Source organism: Rhea americana, unplaced genomic scaffold, assembly GCF_003343005.1.
Source record: "Rhea americana isolate MKP2758 unplaced genomic scaffold, rheAme1 scaffold_36, whole genome shotgun sequence".
Lineage (NCBI taxonomy): Eukaryota > Metazoa > Chordata > Aves > Rheiformes > Rheidae > Rhea > Rhea americana.
In genome coordinates, this window is record NW_028186490.1 from 736,142 (window position 1) to 750,943 (window position 14,802).

Below are 14,802 nucleotides of genomic sequence, written 5' to 3' on the forward strand. Positions count from 1 at the left end.
GGGGGGATAAAAAAATGCAGAAGGAGGTTCCTCACACCTTATAGCAGCCTATCTGAATAGCCTTCAACATTCACTCAAAGCAGTGAACTGGAGTACCATACAAGACAGCAGCCCATGGGCTCTAGGGAAATTAGCCACAAGAGTTGAAACAGCAATTCTTTAGCAACCTCTAGATCAATTTTCCACCTATGCTAAGCATAGGAGGGAAGCTCTCCTTTGGGGGAAAAGCAAAAGAATCAAATGGAGAGCCTTAACCCACTTGATAACAGTTTCCATTCCTTGTCCCCCAAAACAAGGGCTCCCCCTAATCTGGGAGGAAGACTAGGGAGTGAGCCATTCTCTTTCAGATTCCTGTATAGGCTACCCAGACCTTAGTACTTGATGCTATGCATACCTCAATGCAAAGATGTGCCATGTCGTGATGTCACTTGATGGCCAGCAGGACTAAGCTGGTATTGAGGATAATGAAAAAAAGTGGAGGTGGCGTCATCCTGTGGTTATTCGCAGAGGCCAACCACAAGTAAAATGCAAGCAGGAATCCCAGGCACATCTGAGAATCAAGGCTTCTTGGAGACGTTCTTTATCCAGATCCGTGCCTGAAAGCACACCGCATCTTTCTGGCTGGAGGAAGACTAAGTACTTGGTTGCCTTCACTCCAAATAAAAATGTAGCCAGAACACAGAATCAAATTCAGATCTGGTGCGAAATGGCTCAGTTCTAGCAATGTCCAAGAAACCGTCAGTTCAACAGTGGGGCCAGATGCTTATAAGGCAGCAGGAGCAGAACGACAAAACACTGGGCATGATGCATCCTAAAAGCTTCTCCAGTTTCCTCATCAACAACCTAGACTTTGTTTCCTCAGTGAAGATTAATTCACAGAGGACAGGGCAATCACGCTGAAAATAGCCTCTGCATGTTCAGCATGCAGATATTTTGACACAACCTCCTCCCCCTCTACTGGAAGGGCTCTGCATCACTGAAGGAGAGAGATACAAGCAATCCTTGAGTCATTGTGTCAGTATGTGTGTGATGTGTGACTGGCACAGAGACCAGCATCAGGTATAGACTGCTTTCCCACATAACACTGTCAAGACAACGGTAGAGCTGAAACTGGAGACCATGAGAGCACTAGGGCAGAGGAAAGGGAAGGGGAGAGACAGAAGGATCCACTCCCCTGATACTTTCAGCCTTTTTAAGGAATAGAAAAAAGTAGTCCAAAAGATTCATCTTTCCTGCTTCTTGGATGCCAGAGATTCAGTCTTCTGTGCATCCTGCTGTGACCTTTGCCTTCCTGCCCACGAACAGGCTCTGTATCAGAGTCACTCTCTGGGGAAAAAGCTTGCAGCACTTTTGCCTCAAGTAGGTAAAAATATCAAACCTTATCTCAGAACTGTCAAGTCTTTCAACCCAGGATTTAATTTTAGACTAAACAGTACCAAAAATCTCGTACCATCCCCTCTTAAGGAAAAAAAGGAAGGAAGGAAAAAAAACCAACAAAAAACAACCCCCTCACCTGCACCAGTATTTGTAGCTGTTGCCTGTCTACAGCAGCCCTATATCTAACCCAGTAGTCCCTTGGCAATCTGACTTTATCTTAGGTATCAATCCCATCATTCTCCCCAAATCCTGATCCCAGCCCAGCAGCTCCCAACTGCTCCAAACCTACACCTCATCAAGCGAGGCATTCTGACACCAGCCCACACCTAACCCAGTGGTCTCTTCTGATGATGCAATGAATCTAGCACTTCGCTGCTGTAGCCCTAATCTAGTGCCTACCACCCTAGACTAAACCTAAAGCTTGCATGCAAGATCCACTGCTAAACCTGGATTTGTAGCCTGTTCAAGGTGAGCTGCTAATCCTCAGTCTTCTCATCCTAAATCCTAACCCCAACTCCAATTCCAACAACCAACAATCACTGTATGTTCCAGACCTAGATTGAAATGACCAATGTTTACTGATACCAGCACCAAAGTACATAGAAAAGGACACTGCAAATGCAGATAATAAACAAGAAGAATATCTGATGGTGAAAAAGGTGAATTTGATCCTTGCTGGGGACTACTGCATCTCATCTAATGCATCCACAATTAACCACGAAACAGCAGTAGGAACTTTTTTCTTTTTCTTGAGTGCTGGAGCTTTTGACTGGCTCATCTAAAAGAAAATATATAATACAGTGATGCTCTCACCAAAATATAGCTTTCTGCTACACAGTGCAGATAGGCTATTACTAGGAAGAAAAACTCAAAAATTCCTTTACTGCAAATGATGGAGATGGATGCAATTTTGGTGCTCCAAGTCAGGATTAGGTCTCCTAAAGACGTGCTCCTTCCCCTCCCCATACTCACACTGATCTGCTTGGCTGAACTCTTCAGGCCCAGTTGAAAAGGACAGGATTCTCCGGCAGCAATTCCAGCTTCTTCTCACAGGCAGCTGTTACGTAATAGCGCATACCTACAAAAGGCAGAGGGGAGGAAAGTGTGCCATCAGTGCCGCCAGCCCCAGTGTTCAATGTGATTATAGAGAGGTCTATACAGAAGAATCACTCTATAGCAAAAATAAAGTTAACTTTTAGACAAACTAGTTCTCTGTGATTGCCATGCAAGAAGCGCAGTTAGTCTGAACAGCAGGCTGACCAGATCCACATCACAGCATACCCTACATAAGGGCTGAAATCCACAGACGTCTCCAGGGAACGCTGAAACCACATCTGTTTTCCGGCCCCTCTGCCAGAGATTCTCCCCCTGACAAGTAGCAGGGACAGCTGAACAGCACTAATACTCATACCTCCCTACAACATACAGTCTGTTTACTGATGTAAATCACTGCTGATTTCAACTTAATTTAATGTGCTGGTTTGCAAGATGCAGAAGCAGAGATGTGGATAATGCATCCTATTCTACTACATCTGATGCATAAGTAGGCTTGTCCGATAGGGAGCCCGGGCTAGGAGCTAGAGGTAGTAACAGCCATGAGAGAGAAAACCCCTGCTACCAGGAGTAAGAGCTCTGAGAAAGAAGGGCTCTTACCATGGCTTAGAAGCCACGGGGCAGATAGCAAGTATGTACTAAGATGCATACATCAGTTTGTCTCTGGGCACATTTTTTGGTAAGGATATATAACTTGACAGATAGCCACATGGGTAAAAATTGTAGTAACTTTTTGCATACATTGACAGTTACTACATGTGACTATTTAACTGCAACCCAGCATTAATTCTAAACAATTATATTTGACATTGATTTGATAGACAGCTGTGCAGCTTTACCATTTCACTCAGTTATATTAACAGCAGCCTGGCTTTAGCAAGACGTCTTTGCGGTTTGATTTATAAGGCAAGCATTGGCACCACTTAACTTTAATCATATCACGTGTTCAATTGAATTTGTCAGCTAGCCGCTCTAACTCTCCGGTAGTGAGTGCAGAGAGTGCTTCTTTCAGAGGGCAATTCAGGCTCTTCTATGCACTATCTTCTGTGCACTTCTCTATGTTCTTCAGAAAGACCTCAAGCGGCCTGACCGGTTGAGTTACAGGCCAAAAGCTGCAGGACTGAACGCACCTTTCCGCATGTTTCATTCAAGCTCTGATGGGAAGGAAGTCGTGTTTCTTTCAGCAAGCAATGTAAGCCCAGACCCTCCAAGGGCCTGGTATGATATTAGCCAGCCAGCCAACAAGCCTTGCTAGTTAGATGTGCTCCCGACAGACAGTGCAGGTAGTACATAAACATGACATTGGGGGGGGGGGGAGGGAAGAGGGGGAAGGAAGGAGGTGATGGTAAGAGGTAAAAACTCCCAGAGTGTAAACTCTCCCAGAGCCTGTCTGGGAGCCATCTCAGAGGATGCCCACAGAGTCCCAGCAATAATATGACGTTTAACAAGCCTCAAGACAGCCTGAAAGATAAGCCTAGAAGAACCAGGATAATTTTTCCAGTAGAACTAGAATAGTTCTGAGGAAACATAAGTTAAAAACAAGTGAGAGTTTCCTATCTGGGACAATCTAGTCATTTCTTCATTTCCAATAGGTAAAAAAAAGAATAGATGAAAGGATACAAATCTCTTCCTATATTAGAGAGCACATTTGAAAGGTTTATTCCTTAGTACTGTGAAAAAAATTTCTACAAAGCTGTACAGCATAAGCACCAAGAAGGAGCTACTATCCCGGCTGCAAGGTCAAGCCCTGGTTTTGCTGTGACCCAAGACGCTGCCATGCTGGCATTAACACAGTCCCTTTGCTTTCCCAGCCTGCCCTGTCCTTGAGAGCTGGCAAAAGGCTGAGGCTGGCCAGAGTCCCAGTCACCAAAAGCTGCCCAAAGCAGAGAACTCATTACTCATCACAAGGACTAAGAGCTAGGTTGGGAGGGGGAGGAGAGAATAAATGGCACAAGAAGCAACTAATAGACACCTCTCCAATACTCAGAGTTGTTACAGCAGGGGCTCTTACCCGGCGCACAGCCAGCGAGCACAGCCAGTCACAGGAATATGGAAGCAGACTACGCCTGGTTTTGTGTCCCAATAGCCAAACTTCCCCCCTGGAAATACGTTAATTCCTGGAGATCTATAAGAAATTATTTTGGGTAAAATGATTAACACAGGATTTGCAAAAGGATTCGGTTCTAGACAAACTCTACTCCCACCACTGCGGGTGGCAGAACTCCCTATCAGTGGCAGCAAAGTTAGGGCAGTGGGGTTACAAGTCCTACCTTTAGACATGATGGATATTGTCATTGCCAAAGTTTTCAGCATTTTTAAATTAAATTGTGTTAAATTTAACCGTGGTCAGTTTTATCTGCTCTTAGAGTTTGATTTCCACTGTAACAGAAAAATCTGCTGGAAGAGACTGCTGAAAGAGTTTCCACTGAGTAATGCGAAAGGTACTCAGACATTTCCTGCAAAAAAAATCAGCCAGCACACCAGCTCCCCGATGGAGACTGAAGTGTTCAACCAGCTACAAAACAGCAACATGCAACCACACCAGTCCTCCCATCCAGGCACTATGAATGCACACAGCAATGTACCAAATGAGTGCTGAAATCAAGCAACCTGAGGAGAACCACAATTTGCTGGAATGAGCCTGAACACCCCCTGAGTCAGATCATCAGTTAAACAAATCACTGCTGCTCCGGGGAACTGCAGTTTACATAGTTTTGAAGTATGAAGCTACACCTCAGTCTGCTGTTTCCCAGGCCTGACATCTATGTTTTTCAGAGTGACATGAAAGCCAGAACAAGGTGGGTATGTGCCCAAAACACAGAAGTACCTACGGTCCACTTTTTTACTGGTGTTTCGTGAGGCTGCTCTATTCATGTCAAGGGCTGATGCACCCCTGACAGCTTCATTCTGCACAACCATGGTACTGTCTAGCTCCTTTTCTCTTTCTCCAACTAACAAGTAGTAACCTGGCCCTTCTTAAAGAGGAGAGACAGAGGCCACGCTCATTCAAACCACATCCCTGAGGAGAAAGCTCTTGGAAAGTGAAAAACAGGAGAAAACCTCATTGCACAAAGTGACAAGAAATTCAAGGATCCAAGCCAAGCAGGATCCAGCAAGACTCATCCATGCACACACGTCTGAGCCCAGGTAATGTCACCTAGTTGCAACTAATCCCAGTAACAACTGTACATGTGGACATCAGCTCAGGGTGCTGTTATTCTCACGTGAATTTTCGACACCGCACAGCGTGATCTCTCACACAATCACCAAGCAGGCAACGCAGCTTCCAGCACCCCGACAGGCGGCAGTGGCAAACACTCTCCGAGCGGGCTCACACCTGAACAGGACAGGAGCGCAGCCAACTCCCTTGCGCAGCGCTCAGCTCAAGAATGGGGTGTGCCAGTCCAAAGAAACAGGAGTTTCACATTGTTTTCAAGGTAAAACAGAAAGAGTCTGACCCTGCTTGACTTCATCATGTTGTTTATAAGCACCCTATGCTTCGGGCACTGAGCTGCAAAATCAAAGCAAGAACAATGGCAACGAAAAAAAAACAAACAAACATATCAGCAGTGTGGTGCCAGCTTTACAACTGAAAAGCAAAGGGCTGAAAAGAAAAACAAACAAAATATTCAGATCCAAAGGCTAGATCTACAGCTGTTAAGAAAACTATAACTTTAAGAAGCTCTTCAAGACTAGCAGATAATAATATTTTGCTATTGTCCTCATAAGAACAGGCAGCCCCTTTACCAAGTCTAAACAGACAAGATAAATGAAGGGAAGATAGAGGCATAGAAGAGAAGTGATCACATAACACCATGAGCAGTGCCAGGAAAAACAAATCAACCAACCTACGGTTCCTAGCACAATGCTCTATCCACTGGTTTATACTGCCTCTAAGGCTGGAAAGACACCCATTTTTTGGATCCAGCTGGAGAGACGAGACTGAAGACCACTGCAAACCGCTAGTCACTTTCCCACGTGCCAGAGCTTACCTCTCCCCACAGTTCTGGGAGGAGAACCCTCCACGTGAGCATTCCACAACCTGCAGAAGGCAGAATCCACCAAGTTAAATTAAGCAGCCAGTGAAGGTAATTTAAGCTGATTCAACTCAAGGCTTTCTTGATGCTGATGAGAGTGTGCTCGCACACTTTTCAGGAGGCAAAGCTACAAGCAAAGTTGAAACCATCAATAGTGGTGCAACAACAAGCAGTGGGGTGGAAAGGAGGAAGAGGCAACATCTTCAACCAGAGCAACTGTTTGCTAAATTGATGCTTATTCTTGGTCTCAAATTATGGATGAGTTCTTGATCTCTGAAAGTCATAATACTGATAGCTCACATGAGAAAAGCAATCAATGGATCTTGTAAAAATTTATCTGAACCATTCCAGATTAATAAATACCATATATAACACCACCACCACCACCCTCAGTCAGTACAGCAAAGGTGAGCAACATTTTTGCTGATTACAAGTAATAACAATATTGAGAATCATCTGTTAATAAGCCATCTCTAATGTTAATGGCTGTCAACTTCTAGATAGTTTTATTAGATTTTCTCAAACTGTTCTTACGTGATCTGTATGGACTGCTTAGAAAGAGATGGCCAGCCAGAGCATTCAGTCTGCGTCTATGGCCTGGAATGACCCACAAAATATTGCTTTCTGTCTATCGGAAGAGTAAAGAGATCAGTAATACTATTATTAACCAACATGCAAGACCAAATCTTGCTGTCCAACAAAAGCACATGATTCGTAGTCATGTCAACAAAAGATGCACAAGTATATTCCAGGACAGACCTTGATCTCTTTAAATTGTTCTACATTTTCTCCAGTATAAAAATGAACTCTTCTTACTGATAGACCCTTCATCTTCATAGGCTTCTGCAAGCCATTATCTTTGCCTACCCACAGCTCAACAAACATGACCTATACAGTATGTGATCACCAAATGCAAACTCCTTACATGGACTACTTGGGATCTGACTGTGTTAAGAAAACACTGTCAGCACAGTAACAGATTAGCTCAAGCCTTGTTCACAGATTTGGCTGCCCCCAAAATCAGTCTTTCAGGTTTGTTCAGGCCATGCTTGAGCATCCACTTTCACCTGCCCAAATGAGTCAGCAAGATCCATCTGCTTCTTCCCTAGTGCTGGCAGAGGCCCATCTCCCAGCACCAGCAGGGCCAGCGAGGTACAAGGTGCCCTTCTCCGCACGGGTGCGGCAGTCTTTCCGGTTCCAGCTACAGCAGGCCACTTTGCCATGCAGAGAGACATTGCCTAGAAGCAGCTAACATTCACTAGTAAAAGATATTATAATGTGGCCACTCCATCAAAGAGGCATGCAAAAAGCTGTAAGCAGAGGTCAGCAGAGGTGAGCAGCAGCTCTCAGTCTAATGCAGTCAGAGTTCAAGAACATATTTGTACATAAAGGGAGAAGAGAAGGGGATATACATGGAGGAAATACAGCTCTGCTTCACTGATCAGAAAACAGCATTAGAACAAGTTAAATCAGATGAGAATAAACTCTTGAGTCTACATGCCAGCTCCTGGACTCTTCTGCATCTCAAGCTCAAATCAAGATTCTTGTGGATAGAAATAAACAGAAAACAAGCATACCCAAAAGCATAAGCTACCACCCCCCCCCCCCAAAAAAAAACAAACAAAAAAAACCCAGTGTCATGGTGTATCTTCTTCATGGCAGTCAGAGAAACAAGCTTGCACATCAACACTGATCCACCCTAAAATTTGGTCTTCAAGATGTAATTTCAGTAATATACAGCTGCTTACCCCTATAATCCATTGCTTACCTCTTGAAAGGAAAAAAAAAAAAAATCAGCTATGTGCAAAAGGGTGAACAGAAAGAACAACACTGCGGTGACTCCAGAGCTTAAGACATATTCTCACTTTGTCTCCATTTTCCATCAGCTAACATTGTCAGCTCCACAGAGGTGACACATGACTTACCCCAGCGCAATACTATCCAAATACAGAGGTTACTCTTGACTGACCCCAACCCCAGAGAGATTAGAATCAACCTCTCCCTTTCCCACCTCTTTCAGCACTTCTATATTTAACTGCAGATTAACTCATTTCCTCTTTCCCCATGTGAGATTAAAGCGCGCCGAGTCCGGTCAGCTCAGGCAGAGCCTCGGTGCATCCTCACGTAAACCATCACTCATTACGTTTATTAAAGTATGTCAAAGAGGACAATGAGTCACGCTCTTGATACTCACAAAACTAAATACTTGCTTCTCAAGAAGCAAAACTGGCAGGCAGCCCATGGCCCCAGAACAGTAAGAGAAACCTCCCATTCTAATCTTCCCTCCTCGGTTACATAGATCTTAAAGACATAAGAAGTGCCTCTACTTACAAACCTGTTTGAATGAAATGAGGGTCAGTGACCAAGGCAAAGGGTCAGATACAGAGCAACTCGGCCTCAGGGCACTGCGTGCTCTACACTTCTCTGCCTGGAAATACAATAGCCTCTCCTATCACAGGGAGAAAAAAAGTGCAACAAAATCTTACTGAGATCACACTGCTTTTGGCTCCTGAAGGCTGGCTCTATAAAATCGCCCAGGGAAAAAAAATAAATTAAAAAAAAAAAGAAGAAGAAGAAAGGGAGTGGAGGGGGGAGAGAGAACACAATGAATGACATCCCACAACCTGCAACATCACTCAGCTCAAAGAGCTGGGCATTCACGGTGAAAACGCAGCAGTCAAACTGCGATTCTCTGCCCACTCCTACCTGGGAGCACAGGAGAACTGGCAGTGAGGAGGAGCTATTTCCCTGCGGAAGGGGCACAGCAGCCACAGCTCTGAGGGGTGCGGGAATCCTGCCTTCGGCTCGCAGCATTGCTACGTTCTGGCTCCAGTCTTAATCTAACACCTGGTATTTCTGTGGAGGCAACAAGTGCCTTTTGCTCCCAGAGCTCCCCTTTGAATCTCAAGAACACCGTGCAGGGAAGACTATTTCTAGTCCCACCTGATCTCCCTGCAGATCATCTGAAGACCTGAGGGATAAGATCTTTATTATGGCTTGAGACAAGCAGTTGTTGTAAATAAGGCTGGGACTTTAAATCCTGTCAGATGATTTTATTCCATGGTGAGTATAATTTTTCATAGCTAACAGCTATGGTAATGAATTTTATCTCAGTGAGCATAGAAAGGGTGAATCATGCAAAATTCAGAACAAGTTTCTTGTCTTAGGTTTTCTACCAATTTTCTTTTTGTTTGAAATACAATCACTTACTGCCTCATCTCCTTAATACTAAAAACTCTCTTGTTCTAATACTTAAAGAGAAGAGGCACTCCTTAATTTTAAGCAGCTCTGAGAATGGCCCTCAATTCTTGCCATAAATAATAGAAATATCAATGCGGACAGCAAGTGGGGAAACATGCGTAAGAGCCACTGGCAAAGCTTCAACAGAACAGCTGGAATAAATTGTCAATTCCCCTTACTGTATCTTCCAACTGCACTGCCTGGCAAAGGGGACTATTAAAGGAAAGAGAGCGCTTGCAACAAGCTTATGACACATCTCAAAGGCAATAGCAGTCTCACTGTTATTCAAGAAGCTATGGAATGACAAACAGATGGAAATGAGAAGAACAGTGCAATGTTGTAGAAAGAGCTCTTCTGTAGATTGCAGGAGCAACGGTGTATGTCAGGCTGATGTACTGCTGCCGGAGCAGATTCTGTCTGATCTAATACAGTGACCATGTTGCCACAAATGAAATCACAACATGCTGGACAAAGATACACAACTGTTATAATTTGGTGCTGCTGTGCAGAAAGAAAAAAAAGATGGATCACACACACCAAAATACAAAGAACAAAAGCACAGCAGTGAACTTCAAGAACAGAAAGATCTATTCTGCAGATAAAAATAAGCGCTAAGGTAGTGGTGATTCTCTTTCAGCCCAGGCATTCCCTGAAGGTCATAAATAGATTGCAATGATTTGCCAACATTTGCTACTTATCTAACAATAGATGTAGGGCTAAGGGTGTCCTGAGAGCTTTTTTTCTGGCAATACGAGGTCACTGCATAAAATTTATGGCAAGTTTATGATACACCTTGAAATCAATAGCAGGCTTTCAGTGATTTGAGAAGCTGCAGAATGACAAACGTGAAAATGAGAAGAGGAACAGTGCACCGCATGAGGTAACTACCAGATCACAGAAGAGCTAATATAAATGTTGTCTAAATGAGCTGTGCAACTGATACGAAATGTCCCTCTGCTTTTTCTGTGCAGAAGTTCCATTTTGGGATGAAATTGCAAGTGGGTCTCAGGGAAGCAATCCATATTGTATGCTTCCACCCAGGTGTGTGCATGTATTTACAAACAGTTACATAACTCTGCTTGTGCATGCATTTCACTGTGCTAAGACTTAATAGGAATACTTTCTTTGTTATTCTCCTAATTCAGAAGTTGGTCTCAGATGCTGAAAAAAAAAAAAAAAAAAAAGACACTGTTTTTGGCAAAACAAAGGACAAATGTTAAAGGTCTAGACCAGGGCTACAGGAAAAGAAAAATGCTTTCTGTTCCAAAGAACAAATTCATGTTTCATATTCCTTTAAACCTCACGCTGTTTTGATGTCTTTATACAGAACAGAATGAAAGAAAACTGACTGTAATCATGCTGAGAAAAATTCTCATGAGATTCCCTGCCAACTCTGTATCTCGTGCCTGAATCTCACAAGAGTCAAAAGTAGCTAGCAAAGTTACGTTAGGTATGATTGCAGTTACAGTAATGGTAAGAGATCCTTAAAACAGGTGAAACCAACTCTCCAAGAAGCTTCTCCTGCTCAGGAGGCCTTTCTAGGTGTTTAAAAATGACCAAAGGCAGCTCTCAGAGAATGAATGTCTGGCCAGAGCAGCAGTGACAGCTACTGCATACTGCAGGTACGTACTGCTCGAGGACACTAAGCGGGGCGCACATGCAGCTGACTCAAGGCCACTAGGATTCCTACTGGACCAAATAGCATCCTCTCTAAGTCTGGAATAAGGGCAATACAAACATTACACAACACACACAATTCCTGCCTCTCTCAAGCACAGGAAGGGAGTAATGGAAAATTAAGCCACCTGCAACAACAGCAGGAGCAGCCCTGGATCAGGTACATGGAAGCTCTTGGCAGACCTGGGCACCACACCATTACCTGGTCTGCAACCTGCAGTGCTGTCTTCAGAGGAGCAGCAGAAAAAACAGTAGACTCTTAGAGCAGCCACCCAGCAAGTCTGATTTGCTAACCAGTGTATAATTAAATAATACCAAGGAACCTTGAAGGGTTAGAGAGAAAAGTCAAATTAATGCTTAAGAGACCAAAAAATGGCAAACATATGTTGAGGTTACAAGGAAAGATTAGAGGAATATTTAACTGAAAAAGATAGAAGCAAGGGGGGAAAAATTGATTGATTTCAGAGCTACAAGAAAAATAATGAATGAATGACTGTGAGGCAAGAGTGGGATGTGCTGATTTATCCTACTCCATGCTATAAAAAGGCAATAAATGTAATGGGAGGACATTATTTTATTAAAAAAAAAAGTGGCATAAACTCAGTCTGAGGAATTTATCACCACAGGGCAAGGAGGAGAAAGGTTCTGTAGGGTACTAATAGCTGTACTGGATTTTAAAAAGGATTAGACAATTATATTAACATAAATAATACCTACAGCTGGGAGAGCTACATGAAGAATTACAAGGATAATCAACCCCAAGGCATTCTTCTCTCTGCCATCTGCAGCTCTGCACTTGCACCTTCAGGCAGGGTCTGCCTTTTCTGAGTCACAGTTTGAATTACAGAGGATGTAAAATTCCCATTTGGCCCTTAAATGGTCTTGTGTGTGAAGGGTGTTCAAACTCTGGGGAAGCACTGATTTGAGTTCTCTTCTCAAAAGGTTCGGGCTGTGCCAATGAAAGTGGGAAAGCCTACAGTTTTGTCTGGTACAGCCACTGCTCTTTCCATTCCTTCAGTGAGCTGGAAAGCTAATAAGCACAGCAGCAAGTTGCTTATCTTAAATCAGCAATCTCTCTCCCCGAGGGGTGACTCCCAAACTGTGACTTAGTCCACTCCTACAAATGAAGATGAGGACTAAAAAACTCTATCTTTGGCTTTCCACGAAGTGCACAAACTCTGACAGAGATTTGTTTCTCATGAAGACAGGATGATGAGCCACTTTATCAAGTCTTAGCACTAAAGTCCCTGTCCAAGCCTTGAACATTTCTTGTTTTGATTCAGCTTCCAAAATGTTGGGGGGGGGGAGGGGAAATAAAGGAAGACTCGCATAGCTCTAGCTACATAATAACATTCAGTCTTTAACCAGAGAATCTCCCAGGGAAGTTTTCTAAGCTTGAATCTCTCCAGAATTGCCCACAATCAGTTACAGAGCTGCTCGAAACTGTACAAAGTCTTCCAGACAGTTCGGGACAGGCATAGCACAAAACACCCTCTCCCAGTCTGATACATCTCTGGGCACTGCAAATCTAGTATGGTACTGGAAGCTTTTATAATATGCGACGTTTACATGAAGTCCGAGCTGATGGAAACAGAAAATTGCATGAGAATCTCAGCTTTCAGCTAAAATAAAGACACCTCCCTCCAAAAAAAAAAAAAAAAAAAAAAAAAAAAAAAAAAAAAAAAAAAAAACAAAAAAAAAAAAAAAAAAAAAAAAAAGAAAGAAAGAAAGAAAGAAAAAAAAAAACACTCTCGCAAAACAGTGAGTTATTGACCCTCACAGTAAGTAGAAACTTGAAGACCAGAATGGATCAGAAACTAGAAGGCGAATAAAAAAAAGCCTACTACCCTCTATTCTTAATACAACAGACAAAACCCCCTCCTGATCCTTTAACTGAAACCTCTTAACTGGGGGGAAGGCAGGCAGAGGGAGACATAATGATTCGGGAATATTTGAAGCAGCAGCAGTCTGAATATATAGCACATGACTTATACCATCCTCCAGGCACGCTGTCTTGGCAAGCACAGATCCTATTTTAATGCAAAGGCATATAGTAGCAGAAGACAGGAGAAGGGAGAGTCATAAAGCAAGAAGCTGAAATACTGCCAAGTAGAATGATTTTCAAAATGCTCAGCCGCATTTCTGAGAAGGCGCTTCGGCGGCTGCCCGGGCGCTCCGTGTGCTGAGGCAGGGTGACGCCTGCTCTGCTGGCTGCACTCGGTATAAGGCCCCCCAGCAAGGCCCAGTCCCTTCTGGCCATGCACGCAGAGGGCAGAGCAACCAGTGCCTCACAGCACCACCAAGTTTTGCCTCGGTTCGGGCATAGCTAGAAAAGAGCCAAATCTGGACAAACTCAGAAACGTCATGAAATCTCCTACCACCGAGACCTAAGATGTCCAGCAATCCCAAAGCTCAAAGGAGGGAGTTAAATTGGCAGGTGACATTGATAGGGAAGTAGTGCCCTTTCCTCATGTCAGGAGAAAAACGCGCCTTTGCGAAACCCATAATTTGAGAAACACGAAAGCAGAACATATTGAGCTTGGTGACAAGAAGGCAGAGGAGTCATGGAAGCTCTCCTTAGGTCCAGCTCCATTCACAGTGCACAGCAGCGGGCACAACACAGGATCTGATCTCATCTCCCTGAAGGATTTCACTCCATGTGAGCCTAGAGGTTGTTACGGAAGTTGCAAGTGAAACTGGACTACATACAGAAGGCCCAGTTCAGCAACGTCAACTCTCGCACTTTGACTGCAACTCCTACGATAGCTGTGGGTTTTCCATAAAATCTGAGCTGCTGTGAACTCATGCAGTAACCAGGAATCTCAGATTTCAAATAAAGACAAAAAACAACCTGGGAACGTCTACACAACATGGTGTAAGGCTACAGAGACAAACGTGCAAGCCCTGAGCTAGCTGCTAGTTTTCTATGGTAACATTGCACACCATGACACAAGACAGACTTGCCCAGCTCTCCAGGTGAGATCAGTTAAACATTCATGTGGGTATTTCTACTGCAAATACACACTAGGCCTATGCAGTGTTTACTTTTCACATTCCTAAAGACTTCCCTTGTGAGGCCCTATTGCCTTCAAAGGCACAGGCTGTCAGCATCCCCCTCCAGAGCTGAAAACTGCCTGCACCTCCTGGAAAAGTGAACACTGTCCTCCCACTGCAGTGGAGGACTAGAACAGCTCTATCTCCTTCCAGGGTTGACCTAACAATCCTTTTTTTTTCCATCCCCCTTCTTTTCTTTTTTTTCCCCCTCCAAACAACTTTTTGCCCGTTGTCACAATTCTACTGCCAGTCTTCCTGTCAAATCCTGTGAATCCTCCCTTCTTGGAACCATGCGAGCATGTAAGAATCTCAGCTTTGCTTATGGCTACAGGAAAATAAGCTTGAAAAACATATTAAAGACTCA

The 14,802-nt window shown here is 43.8% G+C and overlaps 1 protein-coding gene across 2 annotated transcripts in view; it reads right to left on the reverse strand.

Moving 5' to 3' along the window:
* SORBS1 (sorbin and SH3 domain containing 1) overlaps positions 1-14,802 on the reverse strand; it is a 121,012-nt gene that overhangs the window by 89,168 nt on the left and 17,042 nt on the right. The window contains exons 2-3 of one of the 2 annotated variants that reach the window (XM_085312201.1): positions 4,442-4,555; positions 2,350-2,455 (exon numbers count right to left, since the gene is read on the reverse strand). The gene's annotated coding sequence lies outside the window, so the exon portion shown is untranslated. The remainder of the gene's footprint in view (positions 1-2,349; positions 2,456-4,441; positions 4,556-14,802) is intronic. The other variant, XM_085312202.1, reaches the window with a different exon arrangement.